The following is a 27,813-nucleotide window of genomic DNA, read 5'->3' on the forward strand; positions in this document are numbered from 1 at the left end:
GAGCTACTTGCCCAGTCTGCATCTGAGTATCCAAACAATGTAGACTTGATTCCTTTTTCATAAAACAACCCAAATCCAGCTGTCTTCTTCACATATCTAAGAACTCTTCTCACTACATCCAAATGTGATTTGCATGGTTTCTGCATAAACTGACTTATCAATCCAATAGCATAACTCAAGTCTAGTCTTGTAATGGTCAAGTAGATAAGACTACCAACCATCTTTCTGAACATAGTGACATCCTCAACATAAGATCCATCATCTATCAACTTAACATTTTGATCCAATGGTGTATCAACCGGTTTGCATCCTCTCATGCCATATTTTTCCAACATCTCCAATGCATATTGCCTTTGCATCAGCCATATACCATGAGGTGTGTCAATAACTTCAATACCCAAGAAGTATCTCAACAAACCAAGGTCCTTTATATCAAACTCTTTATGTAACCCATGCTTGACTTCAGTAATCTCCTTCTCAAGTGTACCTGTAATAATGAGATCATCAACATAGATGACCACAACAACCATACCATCTTCTGTATGCCTCACATAAAGTGAATAATCCACTTTACTCTGCTTAAATCCCATATTGCATAAGAATTTTCTGATTCTATCACACCATGCTCTTGGTGCTTTCTTCAGTCCATATAAAGCTTTCTTCAACCTGCATACATAATGTGGGTATTTTGGATCCACATAGCCCTCTAGTTGATCCATGTACACTTCCTCTTCTAAGTTGCCATTCAAAAATGCATTTTTCACATCCATTTGATAAAGCATCCAACCATAGATAGAAGCCAAAGCAATTACCGATCTCACTGTCGTCATTTTAGCTACTGGACTGAATGTTTCTTCATAGTCCAAACCATAAGTTTGTGCATATCCTTTTGCAACTAGCCTTGATTTATACCTTTCAAGAGAACCATCCGACTTCCATTTGACCTTATAAACCCATTTACATCCAATGGACTTCTTGCCATAAGGTAGTTTCACCAAATCCCAAGTCTTGTTTTTCCTTAGTGCATCCATCTCTTCATCCATTGCTTGTCTCCACTTTTTGCTCTCTACTGCTTCTTCAAAGCAAGTAGGCTCCACATGTTGTACATAAGAAAGCATATATGCATAATGGCATCTTCATGAACCCATTATAAGTCAATACCTTACCCTTTCTGACCATCTCAATTGAGGTGCACTACCATGTGTCTCATCTGATCTAGCATGTGGTGGCACATACTTTCCGGCACTTCTAGTGCCAAGTGTTTTAACATGTAGAATGCCATACTCGTCATCTATAGATTCATCTTCTGAACTTTCAGTCATTGGTCTCTTACCTTTTGCACCTTTTGCACTCCTTTGGGCATTTCTCAATCTACCACTCCATGGACTGTAGTTGCCATTGCTTTCCACATTCTCTTGAGGTCCTAAAGCATCTTCCACATGATGCTGATTTTCAGCCTTTTTGTTTGCTGAAATTTTTCTTCCATGGCCATCATCATCATTTCTTTCATAGCAATCAACATCCACTGCAATTTTGGGCTTGTACCATGATTCATATTCACTGAATCTGACATCCCTGCTTATATATACTTCCTTACTCACTAGATCATAGCATTTGTATCTCTTCTTCTCATCAGAATATCCAAGGAAAATTCATTTTACAGCCTTAGGTTCCATCTTCTTTCTCAAATCATCTGGAACATGAACATAACAGATACATCCAATGACTCTAAGGTATGCAATAGTGGGTGTCATGCCATACATTCTCTCATATGGTGACATATTATGAGTCAAGGATATAGGTGTTCTATTCATAATGTGAATTGCAGTATGCACTGCTTCTGCCCAATATGAAAATGGCATGTTCATTTGGTTCGTCATTGCCCTTGAAACCTCTGCAATAATCCAATTCTTCCTTTCAGCTACGCCATTTTGCTAAGGTGTATACCTGCATGTCAATTGCCTTTTGATACCATGATCTCTCAAGAAGTCACAAAACTCATATGACATGTACTCTCCACCATTTTCTGAACTCAAACATTTTATGTAGCATCCAAACTGCTTTTTAGCCCCATAGATTTAAATTCCAAGAACTTTTCAAATGCTTCACTTTTATGCTGCATAAAGTACACCCAAGTCATCCTGCTAAAATCATCAATGAAAGTGATATAGAATCTACATTTTTCGCTCATGGAAACATTCTGACATGGGCCCCAAATATCTAAGTGTATTATTTCCAAAGGATGGCTGCTTATTCTCTCCCTCTTTGGAAATGGAAATCTGGACTGCTTGCCAAATTGACAAGCCTCACATACATTATCAAAATTCACATATCCTAAATGTGGTAGACCATGGACTATCTGTTTTGATTGCATTTTCTTCAATCTTTGCAAATTAACATGACCAATCCGTCTATGCCATAATTCCACATCCTTATCTTTCCCATGTCCTCTCTCAACATACATAGAGTTTTGAATCACTGGAGTACCTACATCCAAAGCAAACAATCTCCCTTTCTTTCTACCATGAGCAATCACCCTACCAGTTCTCCCATTATGGAACTCTTCAATGAAACATCCAAACTTATTGAAGCTCACCTGAAATCCTTGATCTATCATTTGACCAACTAATGCTAGGTTCTTAGTTATTGTGGGCACATAAAGTATATCACCAAGCTTGTTCTCAATCCCATCTTTAGTAACAAGTGGCACAGTACTAATATGAGTAATTTTGTGTAAAGTATCATCACCAGTGGCAACATATTCATCATTATACATTTTCTCCTTGCTATCAAACCACTCAGCATGATGAGTCATGTGGTTTGTAGCTCCTGAATCCAAAAACCAGTCATTCTCATGAAGAGGATGAGTCATGCTCCCAAGCACAAGCTCCATAGCAAATAGGTGACCTCTAGGAGATCCACCTCTAGGTCCATAACCACCTGTATCACCATAAGTGCCTGCATAGTGGCCATATTGGGTCCTTCCACGACCCCTAGACATGGCATTCTATTTCTGATAACAATCCCTCTCAAAGAGACCAAACTACCCACAATAATGACAAGTGCCATCTCTTTGTGAAGAAGGACTAGACTTCCTCTACCTCTAGGGAAAGATCTCCCCCTGCCTCTATGCATGAAGTCACCACGACCAAAGTTACCTCTTCCACGAGAAAAACCATAATTACTACGACCAAGTGAAGAGCCTCTAGCTCTAGATGAGCTGCCATGACCTCTCTGGTGATAGAAAACACTATCTCCACCTGCATTTTTGCCACTGCTAGATGCATTCAATCCCAACTTGATTTCTTCTGTAAGTAGCAATCCAATCAGCTCCTCAAAGTCAGGCATAGAGCCTCCCCTAACAGAAATAGAGGTATCCAAAGATTTGAAAGCTAGTCCAAGCCCATTTAATTTCACTGACACTAAATCATCATCATCAACAGGTGCATTAATGGATGCAAGGTCTTTTGAAATTTGCTTGATTTTTTCCACACATAGTCACTGATACTGCGATTGCCTCTCCATGCACCATGTAATCTCTGCTTAAGTTGTATCTTATGAGCCTCTATACATTTTGCATACATTTTTTCTATGATTTCCCATGCCTCCTTACAAGTACTTGCCTTTTTTATATGAGGAATCAATGTTTCTAAAATACATATGGAGATCCAATGCAAAACCTTCATGTTCTTCCCAGTCCAATCCTTATACGCTTTCTTTTGCTCTTCAGTTGGATGTTTGGGAACTTTTGGACATTCATCATCACCTGTTATGAGGTCCCATAGACCTCTACCCATCAGAAAATTCTCCATCCTATAAGATCAAACACTATAGTTGTCTTTGGTCAATTTGTCTCCCACGATCTGAGTGATCTGTGCCATGTTAGACATTATGACTGCTGCAAATTCAGAAGAAAACAACAATACAACCTGTCCAGAAATGGTATTCAGCAATTTTCCCCAATGACTAAATCCTGTGATGGAAGTGTATCACACACTTCTTACACTTTTGCAAGCACAACACATGTAGCACCTAGCACATCAGATGATGTCCATTGTACTGAATTGTACCCCTGCAGTAACCACTCAACTTAGAGCAGCATGCTAGTAAAACTGAATTACAAAGCAGTTGTTCCACTGCATTCCACATGAACTTTAGCTTCCAATCTATCAATCATCTTTGATAAGGTTGCTAGGCTCGCTAAGACATACTTTGGCAGGTCATATTTAGCATCTCTTTCATCATAACATGTTGACAAATCCTCTAACGTGACAATGATGCCTGCACTATCTACAATAGCCTGTGCAAGGCTCAATTTTGCTTTTGCTGCAGCATAGAGAGCACCCCAAATTTCTTTCTTCCCTTCATAGTGAGGAGCATTGTCCTAGAACTCATCCTGCATTTGCATCAATTATGTTCGAATGATTGGCTCAGTATGCTTCTAGGGATTTAACTTTCTTTTAGCTTTTTTTCCATGATGCGTAGATCTGGCGAGAGCTCGCATGGCTAGTCCTTTAACTGCCTCATCTTCACTATAACTATGATCCCCATCACTTTCCTCTATCTGTTGCTGTATTCTCCTGCTATGAGCTGTCCCATATCTGTTTTCCTCTACTTCATCACCCTCACCAAAGCTTTGCTCTGGATCACTCTCTTCTGCTGGCTTCTACACACTCCTCCCACCATCCCTGTTTTTCCCGACACCATGACTTTCATCGTAGCTATGGCCTGCATCACTATCTTCCCTTTTTGCTTCACTTTCTTCCTTCTTTCTTTATGGCTTCTCGTCTGCTATTGCTGGAGATCAATCCAGTGGATTAAAACATCAACCACAGTTCCTCAGTTGCAGTCTTATGGAGTGTGCAAAGAAGGCGGCTGCTGCTAAGGACGAGGCCATCTCGGAGACAAGCTTGTTCTTACACATGCAGCTTATGATCACGTTATGTTTATATTTCCCTCTTTTTTCAGCCTTCTGTTCCTCGAACCATTTCAATCTGCTTTCTTTATCTCTTCTATTCCTCAGACCATTCTAATCGAGCTACTGAACAAGCCATAGCTGGGACTCGGGGGCTGAGCTCACCTTTGGTATTCCTATTATTCAGCGGCTCTTGGAACAAAATGGAGAGAACATGTCTTTCGACGCCTGCGGTATCCACAAGTATTGGTGCTTGTATGTCACCAATGAAGTGTGCCTTAAAGCAGCAGTATGCTACTTACCTTCTCTAAAATCTAATGTCTACAACTTCACCTTCAGGTGCATACATAGAGCTCGATGCCTTAACACTCTCAACAGTGCACATTGTCTCTCCTGGTTGATACTTTGCTCCCACCTCAGGAAGCTCAATATAGACAACATCACCTAACTCTTCCACAGCATGAAAATCAATCCCATTGTTCCCTAGTCACCTAGCTGTAGCTCTGATACGAAATGAAAACCAAAATGGAGAGATTTCATAAAAATCAATTAGATGAGAAGTTCAGAGCTCAATATTTCTCTCCATTATTCTTCTCCATTTCACCAACAGTCCACACCACAAAAATGGTATCCTCCAAAGAAAGATACCCCAAACTTAAAGACATTTTACATACGGTTGTACTTTAGATACATACAACCATATGATATGACATATTTATCAACAAATATGTCATATCCTATGGTTGTATGTATCTAAAGTACAACCATAGGATATGACATATTTATCAACAGAAGGGACGGTTGTCAAGATTGTGGGAGAGAAGGAAGGAGTCTCGCTTGAAGCTTTCTTGCTTGCACAATGGGGGAAGACACACAAGGGTGGAGGCTGAAAACAGTTTTCCTCTTCTTAGTTGTGTAAGCCAAAAGAACTCTAGTACAAAGAAACAGAAGAACCCTATATATGGGTCTCAAACCAAACTCAACTAACTAAGGTGGCATACTAACTGAGCCACAAACTAGAGTAGATAAGGATAGCTATCATGTAGCTATTATTCATGGGCGGTGTACCAACCGCGTCTGCAACTGACAAGTCGGTGACATAAATACACAACGGTCACCCTGGCGTATCACGAGTGGAGCTCGATATCTCGACACTCCCCCTCGAGCTCAATCCCAATTCCTGCACACCAAGCAGGTCTCTGAACTTGAGCAGCTTCTCTGCGCCCAATGCCTTCGTGAATATGTCAGCTACCTGATCCTCTGTGCTGACATAAACTAGATCAATAAGACCTAGTAAAACCCTCTCTCGCACATAGTGATAATGCACCTCAATGTGCTTTGTTCTAGCATGATAGACTGGGTTATTTGCCAAGTGTATACTACTCATGTTGTCACAATAAATGACAACTGGTCCATCTGTAGATTGATGCATATCATAAAGTAGCTTATGCAACCAAGCTACCTCACATGCAGCCATTGCTGCACCCCTGTACTCAGCCTCTGTGCTCGACAAGGCAACTGTAGGATGTTTCTTGCTGCTCCAAGTGACTGCAGCACTCCCAAAAGAGAACACATATCCACTGGTAGATCGTCTATCAGAAATACTACCAGCCCAATCAGCATCAGTGTATCCATGCAACTGTATCTGAACCCCAGTCTCATAAAATAGTCCATACTGCAATGTGGACTTCACATACCTGAGTATGCGTCTAGCCGTATCCAAATGTGGTTTCCTTGGAGCCTGCATAAACTGACTTACCAATCCAACAGCATAGCTCAAATCTGGCCTGGTAATAGTCATATAAATCAAACTTTCTACTATGCGTCTGTACATAGTAGGGTCTTCTAGAAGCTCACCTGCATCTGTGCTCAGCTTCACATTCTGCTCCAAAGGAATTGAAATAGGCTTACAGCCTGTCATCCCATATTTGGACAGCATGTCCAATCCATACTGCCTCTGCAAGAGCTGTATCCCACTTGGTGATCTAATCACCTCAATGCCCAAGAAATAACGCAGCTCTCCCAAATCCTTCATCTCAAACTTCTGCTTCAATAACATTTTCACATGAAGGATATCTTCATCACTGTCACCTGTCATAATCAAATCATCAACATAAATGACAAGTAGCATAATACCTTTCTCTGTTTTCCTCACATAAAGTGAGAAATTTGCCTCCGAAATTTGAAAGCCAATAGTGACAAGATACTGTCCTATCTTGTCAGACCATGCTCTAGGTGCTTGCTTCAAGCCATACAAGGCTTTCTTCAACCTGCAAACAAACTCAGGATGAACATCATGCACATAACCTGGTGGCTGCTCCATATAGACCTCTTCTTGCAAGTCACCATGCAAGAAGGCATTCTTTACATCCATCTGATGTAAAGACCATTCCTTTGATGCAGCCATAGCAATGACTGCTCTTACGGTTGCCATCCTTGCAACCGGATTGAATGTTTCTTCATAGTCAATGCCATATGTTTGTGCATACCCCTTGACTACTAATCTTGCCTTGTATCTGTTCACAGAACCATCTGCATTGTGCTTCACCTTATAAACCCACTTACAGCCAATTGCATTCTTACCTTTAGGCAAAGGTACCAATTCCCATGTAGCATTTGCTTCCAAGGCATCCATTTCTTCATCCATGGCTTTCTCCCATTTTTCTTTTCCCATGGGTTGCTCAAAAGAAGTGGGTTTTGGTTCCTGTATCACCTTGACCATATATGCATAGTGAATGGCTGTAAATCCATCATATTTCAGCCTATCCACAGGATACCTAGCTCTCGTAGACCTGCACAAAGTAGGTTCACTCCCAGGTGCTCTCAAAACATCCCTGGTTTTCCTTACTTCAGGTGTAACAATAGAAGGAATACCCAACTCATCATCAATGCTCTATTCTGAGCCACTAGATTCACCATCCACATAAGAGTGACCTGCATTCACATCAAACATGGACTGATCTACCTTCTCTTTTCCTTTTCGTGATACCTGCATACCACTATCTGCATTACTTTGAGAAGATTCTCCTGATCTCAATCTGCCTGTCCATGGCAAAGAATGTGAACCACTACTAGAGGATGCTCCAGGTCCACTAATATTTTGTGACTGCTGCTGTGAATTCTGTGCAGCATTACCATTTTGTGCATCTACATCATCAATCACATTTACTGGTTTATACCAGCTACTCATCTCATCAAAAACAACATCTCTGCTCACTATAAACTTACGAGTAGAAGGGTTATAGCATCTATACCCTTTTTGCTGCAGAGAGTAACCAATAAAGATGCACTTCTCAGCTTTTGGATCCAACTTGGATCTCAACTCATCTGGCACATGTACATAGGCAATGCAACCAAAAATTTTCAAATGAGAAATATCTGGTTTCCTACCAGTATACCTCTCCTCTGGAGTCATTCCATGTATTGCTGCAGTGGGAGTCCTGTTCATTATGTAGACTGTTGTAGCAACTGCTTCAGCCCAATAAAAATCTGGCAAGTCTTTTTCATTGAGCATGGCACGAGATACCTCTCCAATATGCCTGTTTTTCCTTTCTGCAATTCCATTTTGTTGTGGGGTATAACTGCATGAATATTGCTGCTTTATGCCATGCTCCTGCAAGAACTTTGCAAACTCATTTGAGAGATACTCTCCCCCTCCATCTGATCTTAGGCATTTTATTTGCAGACCTGTTTCTTTTTCAGCCATAGCTTTAAGGGTTTTGAAATGCCCAAAAACTTCACTTTTCTTTTTCATAAAATACACCCAAACTTTTCTGCTATAGTGATCAATAAAACTGACAAAATAATGACAGCCTCCAAGAGATGCAGCTTTAGTAGTCCACACATCAGAGTGGATTAATTCCAATGGCTTTTCACTCTCTTGAACATGTCTAGGAAATGGTTTCCTTGCCTGTTTTCCAAACTGACAGGCTTCACATACCTTATGCATTTCTGCAACCTTGAATTTTGGCAATCCTGCAACAATATTTTGGGCCTGCATTGATTTAAGTCGCTGTACATTAACATGACCAATGCGTTTATGCCAGATATCAATATCTGCAACTACACCGGTCCCATGTGCAAACATTGCTGCACTCAATTCAGACATGTCTGCATCCAATGTAAACATTCTGCCCTTCTTCTTTCCTTTTGCTATCAAGCGACCTTTATTTTTCATATCCTCAACAAAGCATCCATGAGGATTAAATCTGACCTGCAAGCCCTGCTCAACCATTTGACCAACTGAAACCAGATTCTTGGTGATATTCGGGACATGAAATACATCGGACAAGTATTTCTTTTTCCCATCCTGCATAGACAAATGAATGTTTCCAATCTGCACAATAGGATGTGCAGTATCATCACCAGTCTCCACAAATCCTGGTTTTTCCATTTTTCTTGCATCCTCCATCCATTCTGCATGACCTGTCATGTGGTTTGATGCACCTGAGTCAACATACCATACATCATTGCTTTCTTCTGCACTTGTCACAGAATTGTTCATGTGCTGCACCATAAACAAGTGCTCATTTCTGTCATCACCCTGTCTACTAGAAGATGCATAATTCCCTTGTTGCAGTTTTCCATTCATGATGTCATTCTGCTTTTTATAGCAGTCTTTAGCCATATGTCCCATTTTACCACAATAGTAGCATTCAACATTACTGTTTGCATTTTGGCCTCTTTGCCATCCACCACGACCTCTTTGGCTCCCTCTGCCTCTAGAGTTACCACGTCCTCCTCCATAGGACTGGTTTTCTTGAGTTTGCTGCATATTCTGATTTCTACCACGGCCTCCAAATCGGCCTCCTCTACCTCTGCCTCTACCTCTTCCAGCATTTGAGTAGAAGACAGCTTCTTTTGAAGTTCCTCCTGAAGAAGATGCACCACCATTTCTCTGCTCCTCAGAAATTAGAAGAGCAATCAGCTCCTCAAAATTAGGAAATCTTTCACGAACTGAAATGGATGTCCGAAATTGTACGTAATCCTTTCCTAGACCATTCAAGGTCACAGAAACTAAATCATCATCTTCCACTGGTGACCCAATGGAAGCAAGTGCATCTGCAATCTTCTTCACCTTCATGTGATAGTCGTTGATGCTCATATTTTCTCTTTGCACATTGTGCAACTCTTGCTTGAGCTGCATTTTCCTGGCTTGCGTATTTGTGCTATACATTTTTGACAAAGTATCCCATGCCTCCTTTGGCGTACTTGCATCCTGAATATGCACAATCATAGAGTCTGAAATGCTGATAGACAGCCAGTACATAACTTTCCTGGCTCTCTCATGCCATGTTTTAAATGCCTGCATCTGCTGTTGATTGGGAACATCAGGAAGAACTGGTTCTTCTTCATTTCCTGCAACAAATTCCCAATATCCTTTTCCCATAAGGAAATTCGTCATTCTAAACTTCCATGCTTGGAAGTTGTTCTTGTCAAGCTTTTCAGTGACAATCTGTGAAAGAGAATCAGATGCCATTACAGAAGACTACAAAAAATTCTGTCACTGCAAAAACCATAGCTTCACCCTCACAAGGGAAAATCTGCAAAACTGGCGAAAGTGGTATTTGATCACACAATCACTTCCTAGTGACGATTTTGCATCAACAGGCAACATGGATGATTCTGTAACTCCCAATGTCTCTGCGCACAAGCATACAATGCAATTTTTATAGTAACTATTCACCGACCTGTAGAACAGTGGCTGCACAGCATAAAACTGGGCCTTTTCCTGAATGCGTGCAGAAAACTTCCGCCTCCAAAACAGGCCCCGAAATGGCCTCAAATCAAAAAAACAAGGTCACCAAGGGCTAAAGCCTTTCCCGCAGCATATACTGCCCTCTTGCTTCACCGCGAAGAGCATCTCAACCTGAGACAATGCACTCCTGTACTTTCCGGCTGTGCTACCTGCAGAGATCTGCTCCCAAAACAGAAGATGAAAGCAACACTGCTCCTCTTACCAGAACACTGCGAGCTTGGCTTGCTTTCTTGAGCTCCTTACCACGAACAAGGCTCTGATACCATGTCAAGATTGTGGGAGAGAAGGAAGGAGTCTCGCTTGAAGCTTTCTTGCTTGCACAATGGGGGAAGACACACAAGGGTGGAGGCTGAAAACAGTTTTCCTCTTCTTAGTTGTGTAAGCCAAAAGAACTCTAGTACAAAGAAACAGAAGAACCCTATATATGGGTCTCAAACCAAACTCAACTAACTAAGGTGGCATACTAACTGAGCCACGAACTAGAGTAGATAAGGATAGCTATCATGTAGCTATTATTCATGGGCGGTGTACCAACCGCGTCTGCAACTGACAAGTCGGTGACATAAATACACAACGGTCACCCTGGCGTATCACGAGTGGAGCTCGATATCTCGACAACGGTACCCCATCTACACTATCAGAGTTGTTGGTCAAGGCTTCCTATGGTGGTAATGAGGGTTGCATGCCCTTCACTTGGAGGTGGGAATGGTCACACAACTTCTAAATGTGTGATGAGAGGAGGATCTGAGGAGCTTAGCCAGTCAAACCCAACTCTTCTCCCTGCACTTGACTATCATTGCTTGTGTGTGTTGATAGTGTTTATACGGGGTCACACAAAAATCATTGTTTATTTATATACATATTTACGAATCCATGTCACTTCACGAGGATAAAAACCAATTGTAGAACTTAGGATTGTATTGGAGTGTGGCACATGCATCCAGTACTCGTGGTAGCCTTCTTAATAACATTAGGTATTTTGCAACGTCAAGTATCATGGCACCTTGTCCGAGTCTACTTGCAATATGTAGCTCCTCCTCAGTGAGAACCTTATCAGCCAAAGAGTTCTCTTGGCTAGTTCCAGCTAAGTCTGTACCCCGAATGGCAGTTAGCACTGGAAAGGAAGTTGGCGCCACATATTGGGTCTCTTTGAGACCGTCATTTGGCCAATTGCTCCTCTGAGACTATCATAATCTAGGCTCCTAGTTTGGCCATTACAACGTGGTTTTCAAACCAACATTTTTCAAATTGACTTCGACCCTTTGATTGTTGCTTTAGTTGCTCTATCTCTAAGGGATTTGGTTGGCAGAGCATATCATTGAATGTTACAGTTAAGCATAGTCGCCGGCTTCCTCGTCAGAGGTGAGTCGCATGCATTCATGTAGGAGCCTGTCATAGTGCTTATTAAGATGTTCTTGCTCTTCCCAGGATAGGGAAAATGGCAAGTATTCTCCAAGCTACTCCTTAGGGAATGCACCCATGTCTGCAAGGACATAAACACATGCAAACACCTTGAGCTTAGCATCCAGCTTAGTTAAGCATTCTGCGATACTTCTATGCTCAATGAGGGCTTGCTCGGTTGCTATCTCATGCAATGTTCTAGGAGTTTGCCTAGGCTTTAGCATAGCTGGGGGCTCAGGCCTAAATGAGCAAGATTGGTCAACGCTAGGATTTCTTATGCTCTTGGGGTTTCCATGTTTCTCTTGAGAATTTGTTATTGCGTTAGGGTTCTCCTTGGATGTGACTAGTATAAATTTGTCACCCTATTGTGACAGTGTTGTATCCACTCTTGATTGGTCAATGCGAGTTCTATTGTCAGTGGATTGAGTGTTGAAAGCAACCATTGATGGTAATGGCTACTTTGATTTTTCAGAGCACAAGTATGTGTCTAAGGTTTCACCGCTATTAGGAGAGACATCAATGGGTTCATTGGTGGATGGTCTCAATGCTTTATTCCTTAGCTCTTTGGAACTCTTGGTTTCAATCTTCTTGGGTCTACAGCCACTTGTAACTGCCGTTGTTGATTTCTTTCTTTTCTCTTCTTTTTCTTAAGCAATCGAGGTGTATCCATTGAAGACTCGGGACCTTGAACTAGGTCAGTCATTGATATACTTGGCTGGGCCTCAACATTCTCTTTCTCTAGTGCGTCCTCATGGGGCATAGCCATGGCCTGCTGAATAGCCTCGCTAAGTTGTGAGGGTACAACTTCCTCTCTTTTTGGAGAGTCTAGCTCTTCAATCAATTCCCTTCTGTTTAACTCCTCCAGCTTAGGCTTTAAGCACTTTGGAAGTGCTGGAGTTGTCAAGGATGCTGGTTGCGGCACCTCCTCCACAGGTGAACTGCTAAGGACACATTCCGCAAGGGGCATTGTCTCGGCCAAGGGCTGTGACTGCTATGATCCCTGATTGGAAGTAGTAGCGGCTAGTCCAGTGGGATGGCTACTTTTGGTGGATTGCGGTGTTAAGGCCCTAGGGCGATCGGAAGTGGTCGTATATTTTGTTGCCCTTTGAGCATTTACCTGTGTAGATCAAGCATGAGTTGATCTAGTCACCTTAGGTTGCACAGGCATATCCTTGGGCCGAGAGCTATGGATTGTGTCATGTCCCACCTCTTGGACATTTGGAAGCTTAGATGGCGATAGAGATTGGGATTGAGTAGCCGCCCTTGACGATTGATGTTGTGCTTCCTGTGTCCGTTTGGAAAAAGAGGGTGTAGGAGATCTAGGACTCTTAGGTGGACTTGGCACTGGCTAAATGATTTGCTCAAGGCTATTAGATGATTGTGCCATTTGCTTTGTTGAGCATTTAACCTTGCCATAAGCAATGTTGTGCCTATGATGCCTGCTATCCTCTTGGGGAATCAAAGGCTCCTTGGGCACTAGTGGCTTTTGTGTATCCTCAATGATTACATCCGATATCTGCTTGTCAAGCACGCTAGGCTAAGGATCTACCCTCCGATTAGTCCCATTTGGTTTCTTGATTTCGACCGTGAGAGGCTCGGTCACTCCAATGCTTTTGACTTGAGACTTGATTTTCGTTTAGATCTCCTCCTATGCTTCTTTGCTCTTGATATGATCTAGCCTTCAGTCGACAAAGGAGGTTTAGTAGGGGGTTTTGGTATCCAAATCCATTGGTTACCTGCATAATACCCTTGAGCACTTAGCAACGATTTGGATATCCATCTCAACGTTGTATTGGCTCTCCATCGATGCCTTCGTCTATAAGGCTTGGTCTTCTTTTGGGGTTTTCTACGATATTTATAAGTCCAAAGCCTGTCCTTGGCATTATCTCTTGACCTTCTTGTTTCAGGCATGGCCTCACTCACTGGTTCTCGTTGTTCGACCTGCGCTTGTATCAACTCTTCCAACAAGTCCTTGCTCTTGCTAGTAGGCTTGACTGATATGTTACCACCTTCCTTGCCTTTCCCTTGAGATTCGATGAGGTCACCCTTGCTAAAGGTCATGAATATTCTCACACCTGGTAGTGTCAGGTGTATCCTCTATGCTACATAGTCGGCCTCACACTTAGTCGCCCTTTTGAAGGGTCTTCCAAGGAGGGTTCCCTTCTCGCAATTAGCACTATTTGGAGGAACATGAAATAGGATAGGCAAGCTTTCAGTTTTAATTGTCACAAGGATTTTGCACTTCCCTATGAGTGCTTGTGGGTGTCCCCCGTAAGGACTAAGAGTTGCATTAGTCAGTGTGAGCTTTAGTTGGCCTAGTAGGGTCCATGCTTCATAGGTCAAGACATTAAAATCAGCTCCTTTATCAATCAGAGCATCGATAGTATGCTCTCTTTTCGCTGTGAGTTTGACCCTAAGATAAGCAGGTGGTATGTCTTCATCTTTCGGGTCTTGGCTTGTAAATTTAAGCCTTCTGACAAATGCCCTTGAGTCCCCAACTGCACGACCAGATGTGGATTCTCCATTGATGTCTTGGATTATCAATGCAGTGCTATTCAAGGAGCATCTATCGTCAGGACTGTCATATCTAGTCATTCTCGCTATTGTAGCTTGATGTTGTTGCTTTTCACTTTGACTAGATGCATTCCAAATGCAACACGTACATGTTTTTGCAGTGTGGCCTTTTTGCCCTTGTTGGCTAGATTGGCCCATTGAGGTTCTAGGGTCTCTGTTTGTCTCTGTTCAGGTAAGGGCTTTTGGTTGCTCTTTTGCAAGTGAGAATCCATGCTCATGTAGAGCCACTACTACACTAGGGTCCAATTTGGAGGACCTATCACGGCACACGTTTTCTCTCCAACCTACTTGGGGGAGGTGCAAAGGGGACAGAGCCCCCTCTGCGGGGGTTTGGGGGGGCTAGTCCCCACAGCCCATAGGGCTATTACGGTAAATGCCATACGTGATTTGAAAGATTATTTACAGCCAAATTTTGAACTACTTGCTCTAAGTTTCAGCCCAGTGACCGATCTATGATATGGTTTCGCTATATGGTCTCTTAGTCTGTTTCACCGTCTTCAGGTTAAAATTTGAAAAAATCTAGATTCGGCCCAACAGGTCTGAATTGTAGGGGCCAAGTGCCCGATTCGGCCCGTCCGAGGGCCTAGTAGAAGGGCCGAATGTAACTGGTCCAAATGTCAAATTTCGCCAGTCCGAGTCTAGTTGTCCGAGGGCTGAGTTAGGTGGGCCAAGTCAGGTGGGCCGAGTCAAGTGGAGCGAGGCTGAATTTCAAAGTTGGTCCGAATGCTCAATTCAGGCGTGGGCTAAGCAATAGGTGTCCGAGTGGAGTGGGTCGAGTCGGCAGGGCAAAGGGCCGAATTTCTGAGAGGTCCGAGGGCCAATTCTAGGACTCGGCCCAGAATCCCCGTCACTAGGATACACCGAGCACGGTGCATTTTTTCATCAAACTTCACGAAATTTGCTGTGCTGAGCGTTGGAGGCCTTCCCCCTGGTCGAGCAGCTCCAGATCCACCCTACTCATGTAGGGGAAGGTGTAGAATTACCTAGGCTGGGCAAATATATTGTGGATGGCAAGATCGAAGTAGATCCACTCAACGAAGCTTTCTTCCTCTCTCCTGCTCTCCTGAAACCCTGTAATGCACAATGTGGCCTTTCTTGCCACTCTTGGCCCCTTATCACCTTGTCCAGGCTTGCACTCACCTCAACATTGCCTCCCTTACTAACATTTAACCCAAAATTTCATTTCTTGCCCTTCTTTTCCATGTTTCAGCCTGTTATATACAGCAATAGAAAACCCTATTGTTTGCTCCAATGTTTTACTCCTATCCTTCCTAAATCCAAGAAAAATTTATAAGAAAAATACCTACACTACTCCATTATGCTTTCCCAAGTCCAAAAAACCAAAAACCTACTTGCTAAGGAGATCGAATACCTCTTCAAACTCCCTCGCTTCCTACCTATCTACCTCAAGCACCGATTCGAGGAAAACCCTACTTTAATGCTCGATTCCAAGCGTGCAAGCGCTTAAGGCTTGAATATGTTGGTCTTTGCAAAACAGAACCAAAATGTGGGAGCTTTCGCTCAACCGCCAAGACCCACGGACTGCTTATTGCTTCAAGCATTCCAAGCCTAGCACTAATGGCTACCTCTCACATAGCCGACGCACCATCCATATCTACGAGTATAGTGAGCTTACCTCCTCGCCGATCAAATTACCTCCTCTCCTGCGTGCTCCAGTAGCTCCACGATCCAAGTGCAAGCTTCAAGCAAGCTCCATTCTCAAGCTCCACGCTCCAAGCTCCATAGCCGTGAGCAAGACAAGACAAGAGAAGAGAAGAGAAGAGAAGAAGAGAGGAGAAGATGGAGAGCTTCTCCTCCCCGGTCCCTCACCCTCACATACTCACTCTCTCACACTCTCACACTCCCTCTCTCAAGCACAAGCTCAAGCAAGCAAGAAGAAGAAGAATAAGAAGAAGAAGAAGAGGAGAGCCACTTTTGGCCACACACAAGAATGAGCTTCTCATTCACTTTTCAACTTTATATACAAAACCCTAAATCCCTTTTGGGGGGTCATCCCTTTATCCCCTTTTTTACATGGCCCGTCGTGGCCTAGGCCCTTTTTCCCATTGTTCTCCTATCTTCCTAGCTTCCTTCCTACTGCCCATCTACCTTTACAAATTGCACGGGTGAGAGCCGGCGCTCCTTAAATTAAATCATGATGCGCTTGCACTCTTTTACAAAAGTATTTACTTACGCTTTTCCTTGTGTGACTTTTTCCCTTATTCAAGACTTTTCTGCGCTTCTTGTGTTTCTAGATTTTTCTTGGCGCACCTTCATCTTCCGTTTCACTTTTCCTTTGCCTTTGTGTTCTGCTTTAGCTTTTCCAGATTTTCCACCTTGTTTGTCTGATAGCTAACAGGGTCAAGAGCAAGCATCCTCGTGCTATTAGACCCTCTTAAATTTTAATTATAAATGTCTTATATGGTATGCACAAGCAAATAGATCAAATTTTTAAATGTTATCAACAACTAATTACCATCAAAACCCCTCCTTCCCCTTATCATTTAAGTTATGCATGGGTTGGTAGGAGTAAGAGACTTTTTTCATGTATTTTTCTTGTAAAAACGGTTAAAACTATACTTTAGCATAAATACAAGACTAAACTGAGGCTTATCCCTCATGCTGTAGCCATGCCATATATCCATGAACACAAATTATATTTTTCCTTAATTTTCTAATGCAAAAACTAAAAATTTTCCATTTTTCACTATTTTTCTTCATTTATTTAGATAAAAATTATGATATTTCTCATTTATGGATTGCTGGCATGTGCCAAAGTCTTATGGATTTACAGTGTTAGAAGAAATATCCTCTGACATGTCAATGTCTTCATCTTCTACCTCTTCTTCTTCCATATTCTCATGTTCGTGCTCTGTATCCAACTCCTCCAACTCATATGTTGAAGACTCCCTATGTTTAAAGATCTTGATATGTTTTCTAGCCCACTCGAATCCTTAGAGTTGTTCCATTCATATCATTTATATACATAGGTAGCATCGTAAAAAACAAACCTTACCATATATGGCCCAAAACCACTGCTTTGCCATCTTCCGATTGGCACTATGCTGGTTTTCCAAGGTGTTTTCATAAACCAACACCTAGTCCCCTTCCTGTATAGCTTGTGGTCAAAGTCTATATCGCTTTTCAAACCTCTTCTTGTTCTTGATCCTTGCAGTCTTCAGCTTTTTCATGGCTGATGGGACCTCAAATGGATCGGAACTGGCTCTGGCACTAGGAGCCGGACCTCATACTAATAACAGACAAACACACCCTCACGGCCTCGCGGACCAGGAGCGTCAATCTGCTGCTAAAGGACAAATTGTCCTAAAGCCTAATCTATGCGTTTATAGTTGTATAGTTTTGTAGTCCAACATTTCCCTTTCTATAAACTCCTCAGAGGGAGAACCCATACACAACACTGGCAATAAATGCCACAATAGTCACATACATGGAGGCAATCTCTTGGTGGAAATATCGCCGCCCTACTACAGCTCTCCTATATCGCAGGGATTAGCACCTTGATGCGTTGCTCAACATATAAAACAAATGAACAAACTCCACTCTTTCATTTCGAATCCAGGAGATACCATGTTTTCGCACCAAATAATCCCCCAAGAAACAAACGTCTATCCTACGGCTTAGGATGCCTTTCCACACTCAAGCGTGGGTCATTGTCATTGAAAACAAGTGCTATGCATCCATGATTTTTATTCTGATACCATGATCGTCATGCACATGCAAAAGTAAATGATTCTAAAGTGCTCAAACATAATTTTAAAATCAGTAATGTGGTGCACAACCAGGCTTTCAAATGTATTTACTAACCCGTTGCAGCGATGTAAGGATAGCACCGAGATAACACTCGTGCTACTATCATCTTAATTAACATACCACAAACTCTATGACATGATGTGCATCAGAAAATCAGCAACAATAAGCACGCAAATCACACCATTCAAACATCCCAACTCCCTACGTTTAGGTATTGCTTTCATTGCATAGGTGTAGAGGTTCATTTTGTCATGTTTTGATGTATAGAAAGCGATAAATCACAAACTTTGACAAAGAGATAGGTCAAACTGAGGCTAAACCTCATGCTCTGCCACTACCATACATCCACAAACAATCATTATATTTTTCCAAGATGTATTTTTATTTTTCTCCTTATTTTTTCCATTTTCTTGATTTATTTGGCAATAAAATATGCTATTTTTTGATTTTTCTTGTTCCAATCACTTCAGCATACTAACATTCAATTTATCTTCCATATTCCCCCCGTGGGAACACCTCTCACCCACCCGAAACGGAAAAACTACCATTTTGCCACTTAAAAACCGCATTTCGGGTTTATGGGAATTAAATAAAGCATGTAAATCATTGCAAAATCAAGATTTTCTTATACACAACAATTAATCATGGTGCAAACAACACACACAAATTTTCATCCATTAAGAACATAATTATCAGTATAAACTATAAAAAGTCCTTCATTTTCTTCATAAAAATGGTCATACTGTGTTTTTACGTAACTCGAGACACCTTGAATGACTTTATAACCAGCAGACGGAGCCTCCATTGCTCTCAATCCAATGCTATACTTCAATCTTCAGCTTCTCCATCAATCTCCATCACCACTTCCTTCATTCTCATTCCCCCGGTTCCTTCATCAAGATGGTACACATGAACAGCCCATAGAGAAGAGAGAGAGGGAGGAGAGAGAAAGAATAGATTCTTTTCTCTTCATCCGGACAGCCATTCTTCGCACGAAGACCGGCGATATCATTTTCCAAGAGGGAGAAGATGCCGGGTAATCTCTGATTCATGGGGTACATTCAGCCTCCATGCTTGATCATGAGGAATCATGGCACATTTTTCGAACGTCGTTTCCTGCTCCACGCCATCTCCTTCTTCACTTTTTTTTCATCAAATTTTAGGGGGGGGGGGGGGGGGGAGGGTTAAAAAGTCCCCAAAGGGCACCCCCCCTTTGGTCCAAGTTGTGGCCACTCTTTCAAATCTTGCCCATCTTGTGGCCACTTCCTCGTTTGGGCTCCGATTCGAGCTCTAAAAAATCTTGCGCATCCGGCTTGGCATCCCACACTGACTGGCAACTCCTGATATCCCGCACGGCAGTCAAAAAATTTATCAAAACTCCACAAGTGTCGCTCAGGCGCCTTTTAAAAACCGTCTTTCACTTGGTGCTTAAAATCATCCTAGATGCAGCCGATGCCTTTGATGTTAAATATTTTTCTCCTAAATTTCGGATTTTTTGAAAAATTTTAGGCACATCCCGGGCTCAAAACTCCACTCTCATTGGCGACCACGGGATAGGATGACTCAGCCCATCGAATCCCACAACAAATCTTCACAAAACAACGAAAGGAAGCATCGAGCTGATACAAAATAGATACATATTAAAACACAACTCAATGCTCACCCTACCCCCTAACAAAACCAATGCATGAAATCCACAAGGAGTAGCCTAGCATAATCTGATAGAAGGTCCGAAGCTAGTCACTAACCGATTGCTCCAACACGGCCAAACTAAAAAGAACTATCAAAGAGGTCGCCCTAAGTGGTGGTTTGAACTACCTACCTAGCTAAGGACAACACAACCAAGAGCTCCTAGTAGGCGAGGACTCCTATAGCCTGATCAAGAAGTATTTTCTTTTAGCATATTTCTTCTTTTAGGTTTTTATTCTTCCATACTTGAGCGTGTAAAAAGGAGGGAGCTAAGCGTAGTGACCCAAGGAGAACAGGGCATCGGCCTTGGGTCTTGTCTCGGTACCCAAGAACCTACCAAGCCCTCGCGAGGCAACACTTTATCCTTTTCTGACACTCACTTTTATTTTCGTGAGAGCGGAGTTTTGATGCTGAGAAGTGCTTAAAAATAGCTAAAAATTACGAATATCAAGGGAAAAATATTCAACGTCGAAGGCCGTGGCTCGATCTAGGACGATTTTAAGCGCAAAAGTACTTTGAAGGTGCCCTTGCGACACTTTCGGATTCTTAGTAATTTTTCTGTGCAACTGTGTCAGTCGGTGGAGCTGCTAGTCAGTGCGGGATGCCAAGACGAGCTCATAGAAATTTTCAGAACTGGATTCGAACACCGTATGTGAGAAAGGCCGAGAAAAGGGCCAAAAGTCCGGTCAAAATTTGAAAGAGTGGCCACTTGAAGTATGAAGGGGTGCCCTTGAAAGGGGGCACCCCCCCAAATTCAACGCAAGAGGAGGACGGCGGCGTGCAGATCAGCGCACGCAGAAACCCCCCCCCCCCCCATGGATGAGAATTTTGGCTGAAAGGAAGCCATAGTAATAATGAGGCAAGGCTGCTCCACTACTTCTCCGCTCCGTATCGCCTTCTCTCGCGTGCAAGATGGTGGACTGTAGAGAGAGAGAGAAAATCAGTCTTTCTCTCTCCTCCCTCTCTCTCCTCTAAGGGCAAATTCATGTGGTGAAGAAGAAGAAGAAGAATGGATGACAGATGCTTGTCCAATGAAGACCGGATTGCTCCGTGGTTCAAGAGGAATGAAGATTGCTGATTGTGGACTGTTATGGACATTAATGGCTGCTAGAAATCAGTCCCGAGACATGGCAAATAAAAACCCGCAACCCGCAAAGAACAGTAATTTCATTTTTACAAAGGAAATTGATGTTTTATGCAATTTGCTTCATGAATATTTGTTCCCATGGGATGATTATGCATTATGTTGTTGTTTGCTATGAGTTTGACCAGTTTATGCTCAGAAAATCAAAAATCATAAGTGTTGTGATTGAAATTAATGGTGTAAAATCCATAAAACACGCGACATAGGGGGAAATTGGGTGTTTTTGATATATAAATGGAAAATATAATAAGACACACAAACTAAATTTGTGTTTTTTCTAAAAATGAACCTAAGGGCCATAGCCCACAACTCATTTTATATTTTTAGTTATTTAATATTGCAAAAAATATAAGAAAAATAGGGAAAATTGATAAAAATAAGGGAAAAATAGGATTTGAGTGTGCGAAAAATATTAAAAAATAAGATTCATGTTTGTGCATGTATGGGGGGTCTAAAGTATGAGGTTTAGCCTCAATTCAGTCCTACCTTTATGTTTTAGTGAGTTTTTATTGTTTTTTATACAATAAAAACATGAAAATATTACCCTAAACCTATGCACCGTGCATAATCTAAACGGCGAGGGGGTAGAGAGAATGAGAGTGGTGTTTAAGTGCTAAGAGAGAAAAGGCTGATTGTTTTCATCCATGCATATCATATAGATTGATCATTAATTTAAAATAAGGATCTAGTAGCACGAGGTCTCCTCGGTGCTAGGTTCGTGCAACGCAGCAATTACGTGTCAGAGAAATTCATTGAAAGAATGCTTTTGCACTAAGCACAATGCTGATTTTTCTTTGTTCGAGCACATGGACATTCACAATTTGCATAAAGCATAAAATGATAAAAGGTATCAGACAATACCTCCTGGATGCATAGCACCTGTATTGTCTAGATCGTGACCAACATTGAGTGAGTAAGGTTGTCCTAAGCTGTAGGTTAGTCGTTGGGTCCTAAGGGGAAAGTAAAGTGAGGTATGGTACATCTTGGAATGAAATAATTGGAACCTTGAGAGGACTATGTGCGAAGTGTTATATATGTTTAGCGATGTATCGAGGGGCCAATCCCCAAGATGTAGGAGAGTCGCAGTGAGGTAGCGATAGTCAGTCGTGGGAGGACCTCTTATGTTTGTACTTTGTGCTATTTGGCAATGTGTTGGGACTCTCTCTGAGGAGTGTTAATTGGGTTAGAGTTGGACTACGAGACATGACACAAACGCAAGATGTTTAGGAAGGCAATGTATGTGTCATTAACGCTCCTGGCCGCGAGATCGTGGGGTTGTTGAGCGCATGATAGAGGTCCGACTAGTGCATGAGCCAGTTCCGGCCTGTTTTAGGTCCCATCAGTGGTGCGTCTGCCGGGAGCCACTTATAAGTGGTGGTTTTTGGATCTAGGGTTTTTAGGGACCAAAAGAAAGTTGGTTTATGTTCTCTGACAAGGACCGTCAAGCCGAAATCCAAAAAGCAGAACGTGCTGAGAGGGCTAGACGGCGGTTAGAGATTATAAGGCGTTATTCTCCTCAAAGGAGTAGCCCAGTACGTATACGAAGTAGTGGTCTTAGTAACCCAACTGCTCTACATAGTCTGTTAGGGGTAGGAGGAAGCATAAGTTCTCACTCTTCTCCACCAAGTCTACCCACTTCAAGTGGGGGTGTGAATCCGCCATTTCAAGCTCCTACTGCTAATCTGCTTATCACCATGGCACAGCCTATTGCAATTCCTACAGGGACGCCGGATTTACCAGCCTTAGGAGTTCCCTTGCCCATTTTTAATGGGTTAGCAGAAGAGGATGCAGAATTTCAAAGATTGATGTTCAATTATCGCATCCAAGATGAGGGACATCTCATGATGTTCTTCAATATGACGTTAAAAGGAAGGGCTGTGGTTTGGTATCATAGCATTGAGTCTGGAACCATAACCACCATTGATCAATTCTATGCAGCTTTCCAAGAGGAATATGCCCCTGAAAGAGGTGGCCAATATTGGTTGCGGGTCTTGAATGTGACACATCAAGATCCTCATGAGAATGTAAAAGCATATGCTAAGAAGTTGAAGGAAGTATTCCGTAAGTTGCAAACTTACATTCCCATTCCACCAACTGCCCAATTGCAATACTTTTTGCTTGGGTTGGACTTTAATATCCAAGTACAATTGAGCAGTGTGGCCTTAGCAGATATAGATACTGCTATTATGCGGGCAGAGGGAGTAGAAGCATGATTACAAACGGCCTACTCCTCTCGAATGAATGTTAATGGGGGTTCAGTACCTAGTGGAAACCCGGCATTGACGAATGAAAGTCAAGGGATGCCTATGACTAACCCTAATGGGAGAGGGAGTATGGTTTCGAATGTACCTTTATTGCCAGCTCCTCCCAGTGTGACTATGCCTATGGCAAGTCAGTCGGCTCCATCAAATGTTGGAGGCCAAGTGTCAAATTTGATTGTTGTTCCTGTGGGTCAACAGCCAATGCCAAATCAGATGGTTAGGCCAATGGAACGGCGAGTTGACGACCGAGGCTACCAGTCAAGTGCATCTAATGTCCTTGGCGAAGTTAAGGACATGACGAAGCATTATACCGATATGATTTCCGAACAATATCGACAAATAGCCGTCGACGTTAATTTATTAAAGAAGCAACAAAATTTGATAGGGAGTCAACGCCCTGAAGAGGGTGGACCCTCTAAATTCAGTTGTAAATGGTGTGGTGGACAGCACTTCCCTAGGAATTGTCCAAATGTGAAATGTGACATTTGTGGGAAGTCGGGTCATCTAGCTACTACTTGTTGGAGTAAGATTAGTTCTCTCCAACGAGGGAGTAGACAGCCGGGCCCAGTGAATCATAGAGCGTAAGGAAATAACTTGCAGTAGAATGATGCACCTAGGCAAATATTGCAGAGGGGAAAAACAACTATAGAAGAATTGCCACAAGGCAACGGAGTTAGCCTTATTGAGGCTGTACGAGTCAATGATGCTAAAACCTCTAACTTAAGAGCTGTGACAAGAGGCCAAAAGGCTAAAGAGGTTGACAAAGATAAGGAAAAACCGGTTGAGGAAAACCCTAAACAAGGGGATAAGGGGACGCAAGTCCAAAATTCTAGCATAGAAGGGGGACCGCTAAGGCTGGTTGACAGAAAAGGCAACCCTAAAAAGGATGAGAAAACCGGTCCAAAGACCAAAAGAGAGGATGGTTTGGCGAGAAAAGAGAGCTTTGGCTACTTATCACGACTTTGATTTAGCGAGTTCTCTTTGCGAAGTTAAACCAGATGTGAACCTCTTGCAATTGATCAAATTATCTCCAGGAGTACGCAAGGAATTTAAGAATATCCTGCGTTTTGGGTATATTGTAGAACCCTTGGGTATAGCACGAGTAGGGGAAGATTGGTTTGACCATGCTGAAAAGAATTGTCCTAGGGTTCCAGCTTATGTAGATGGAATATTAGTGGAACATGCCATTGTAGACACTGGATCCTCCGTCAACATCATGAGTTTAGAATTGATGGAGAGGTTGGGTCTAGGCATCCAGAAAGACAGCTCCACCCTTCTGAGAATGGCTGATGATAGTCTAAGACAACCAGAAGGTTGCATTACTAGAGTCCATGTTACAGTTGCAAGTGTAGAATGTTTCTTGGACTTTAGGGTGATAAGATTTGCAGGACGCCCTAGCTATCGAGTGTTGCTAGGTAGGCCTTGGATCTTACGAGCAGACTGTTAAGTCGATATACCCTCCGGTCGAGTGGTTCTAGGTAGAGGTGCTAATCGAGTAATAGTTGATGCTTATCCTGAGTTTCCTCAAAGTGAGAGAGCTCCTTTATCTTCTACTGAATTAGAGACAGCAGAAGATCCATCTTGTAGTGAGACATCATCTAGTGACGAATCTAAAGAGGGGTCCACTACAGAGGATATCTATCAAATAACTCTAAATGAGCCGATAGAGCCTCAAGATAGGATAAGAGATGCAGATGTGATTGAGTTGGACCTTGGCACGTCGATTGATTCGTGGCCAACTAAATTAGGTTCTATGCTCAGTTCAGCAGAAAGGGAGGACTATGTGTCCTTGATTCAAGAATTCAGCGATATCTTTGCTTGGAGTTATGATGAGCTGAGAGGCATTCCTCCCAGCCTGGCTATTCATACTATTCCTGTAAAAGAAGGCAGTCGCCCTGTGCGTCAGAAGGTAAGGCATATGCCTTTTGAATTGAGGGACGGGCTATTTGAAGAGTTGCAAAAGCTAAGGAAAGCTGGTTTGATTTTCCTGGTTCAACACACAGAATGGTGTTCACCAGTTGTTATCAGGAAGAAGAAAAACAATCAGATCCGACTATGTGTAGACTTTAGGGAGCTGAATAAGCAGACAGTTAAGGATTACTACCCATTGCCGTTTATTGACCAGATTTTGGATCAATTAGCGGATAGGGAAATATATTCATTTATGGATTGCTTTGCAAGATATAACCAGATGGCAATTGCAGCAGAGGACAAGTTGAAAAAAACTTTTATTACTGTCTTTGGTACTTTTGCGTACCATGTGATGGCCTTTGGTTTATGCAATGCACCTGGATCATGGCAACTAACAACAGACAAGAACTTTGGTGACATCTCCCTAGATGAGTTGAAAGTATTTATTGATGACCTGGGAGCAGCCACTGTAAGGGAAAGGATGTTGATTATTTTGAGAAAGTGCTTTGAGCATTGCAGACAATTTTGTATCGCTCTTAACCCACGGAAGTGTGTCTTTGGAGTACCTTATGGGCTATTGCTAGGCCATGTGGTCAGTTCAGTAGGGATAGCAACTGACCCTGAAAAGATCAAGGTTATAGTTTCTATGAGTCCACCATGCACTTCGAAGGAGGTTCATAGCTTTCTGTCGTCGATAGGGTACTATTGGAGGTTTATCAATGCCTTAGCAGAAAGAACGTTGCCATTAACGAATTTATTATCCTTTAGCTATTCATTTGAATGGAGCGACCCTTGTAAGGTAGCTTTCGAGGATGTGAAACAGGATCTAGTAAAAGCACCCATTCTAAAAGCACCTAAAAGAGGTGAGGTGTTCTACATATTTTTAGCAGCAGCCACCATGCATAGTATCAGCTAATGTTTAGCCCAAATTTGGGAGGAAAAGTGGTATCACCCGATAGCTTTTGCTAGTCGAAAATTGGGCATTTCGGAGATCAATTATACCTACATGGAGAAGTTGTGTCTTGCGATGGTCTTTGGGACTAATAAATTCAAGCACTACATCCTCTATGAAAAGGTAGTGTTCTATATGAATGCGGAATGGCTTAGATTGCTTATGAACAAGCTGCAGCCACCTGATCATTTGGCAAAGTGGTTAATCACTTTGCAGAAGTTCGATTATGATATTAAGAGTAAGCCACCAAGGTTGCAGGGTATTGTGGAATGCCTTGTGGATTTCAGGGAGCTGAAAGAGACTTTGGCTGAAGGAAGTGATATTGAGGAAATGTTTAAAATTGATACAGCTTCTATCCCATCTTGGTATGTTGCTATTACGTACTATCTATCAAGAGGAGAGACGGGAGCTGGTTTGTCGAAGTCTGAAAAGAGAAAGATAAAAAAACAAGCGTTGAAGTTTTCCCTGATCGCAAGGACGCTATATCGGCAGGGTGTTGATGATATTTACCGCCGATGTGTGATGCCTGACGAGGTTCCTTTTATCTTGGAGGAGTGTCATGACTCTGCATGTGGAGGGCACTTTGCAAGACGGTTGACGGCGGGGAAAGCTTTAAGAGCTGGATATTGGCCGTCCATCTTCCAAGATTCTTTCGAGTATGTAAAGAGATGTGATACTTATCAAAGGCATGACAGTAGAGAAAATAGGAAACGTCCACTTACTCCTATCATGGCTATCCTTCCATTTGAGAAGTGGGGCATTGATTTTGTGGGTCCTATTACCCCGTCGTCTACTACCCAGAAGAGGTATATTATAGTAGCAACTGATTATTTTACAAAATGGTCAGAAGCGCGGGCGACGAGGTAGGACAATGCAAAAGAGACTGCAAGTTTCCTGTTAGAATAGATTATATGCCGCTTTGGTCCATCGAGAGAATTAGTGTTGGACAGTGGAACTCATTTTCTGAATAAAGTGATCAAAAGCTTGACAGAAGCTTGGCAAATCAAGCACAATAAAACGACTCCTTATAATCCGCAAGCAAACGGGCAGGTGGAAAGTACTAATAAATAGCTTGTGGGGATCTTGTCTAAGATAGTCTCTGAGAAGAAATGAGACTGGGACAAGAAGTTGTATGTGGCAATATGGGCGTACAATACAACGTTCAAACGAGCTACCGGCCATACTCCATTCAAATTGGCCTATGGGGAAGAGTGTGTGTTACCCCTTGAGATTGAATTGCCGACCATACGGTTTGCAATTAACCACTCTTTGGGAGATAAGGAGTCCCTTTTCGAATGTTCCACGACTATGGCCCACCTAGATGAATTGAAGTTGCAGAGCTTACTACACCAGGAGGTAGCCAAGCATCGGATGAAGCAATTGCATGACCTTAGAGCGAAGAAATACACCTTTAAAAAAGGACAGTTAGTCCTCTAT

Source organism: Lygodium microphyllum, chromosome 30 (genome assembly GCF_053477565.2).
Source record: "Lygodium microphyllum isolate KBCC chromosome 30, Lygodium_microphyllum_v1.1.10, whole genome shotgun sequence".
Taxonomy (NCBI): domain Eukaryota; kingdom Viridiplantae; phylum Streptophyta; class Polypodiopsida; order Schizaeales; family Lygodiaceae; genus Lygodium; species Lygodium microphyllum.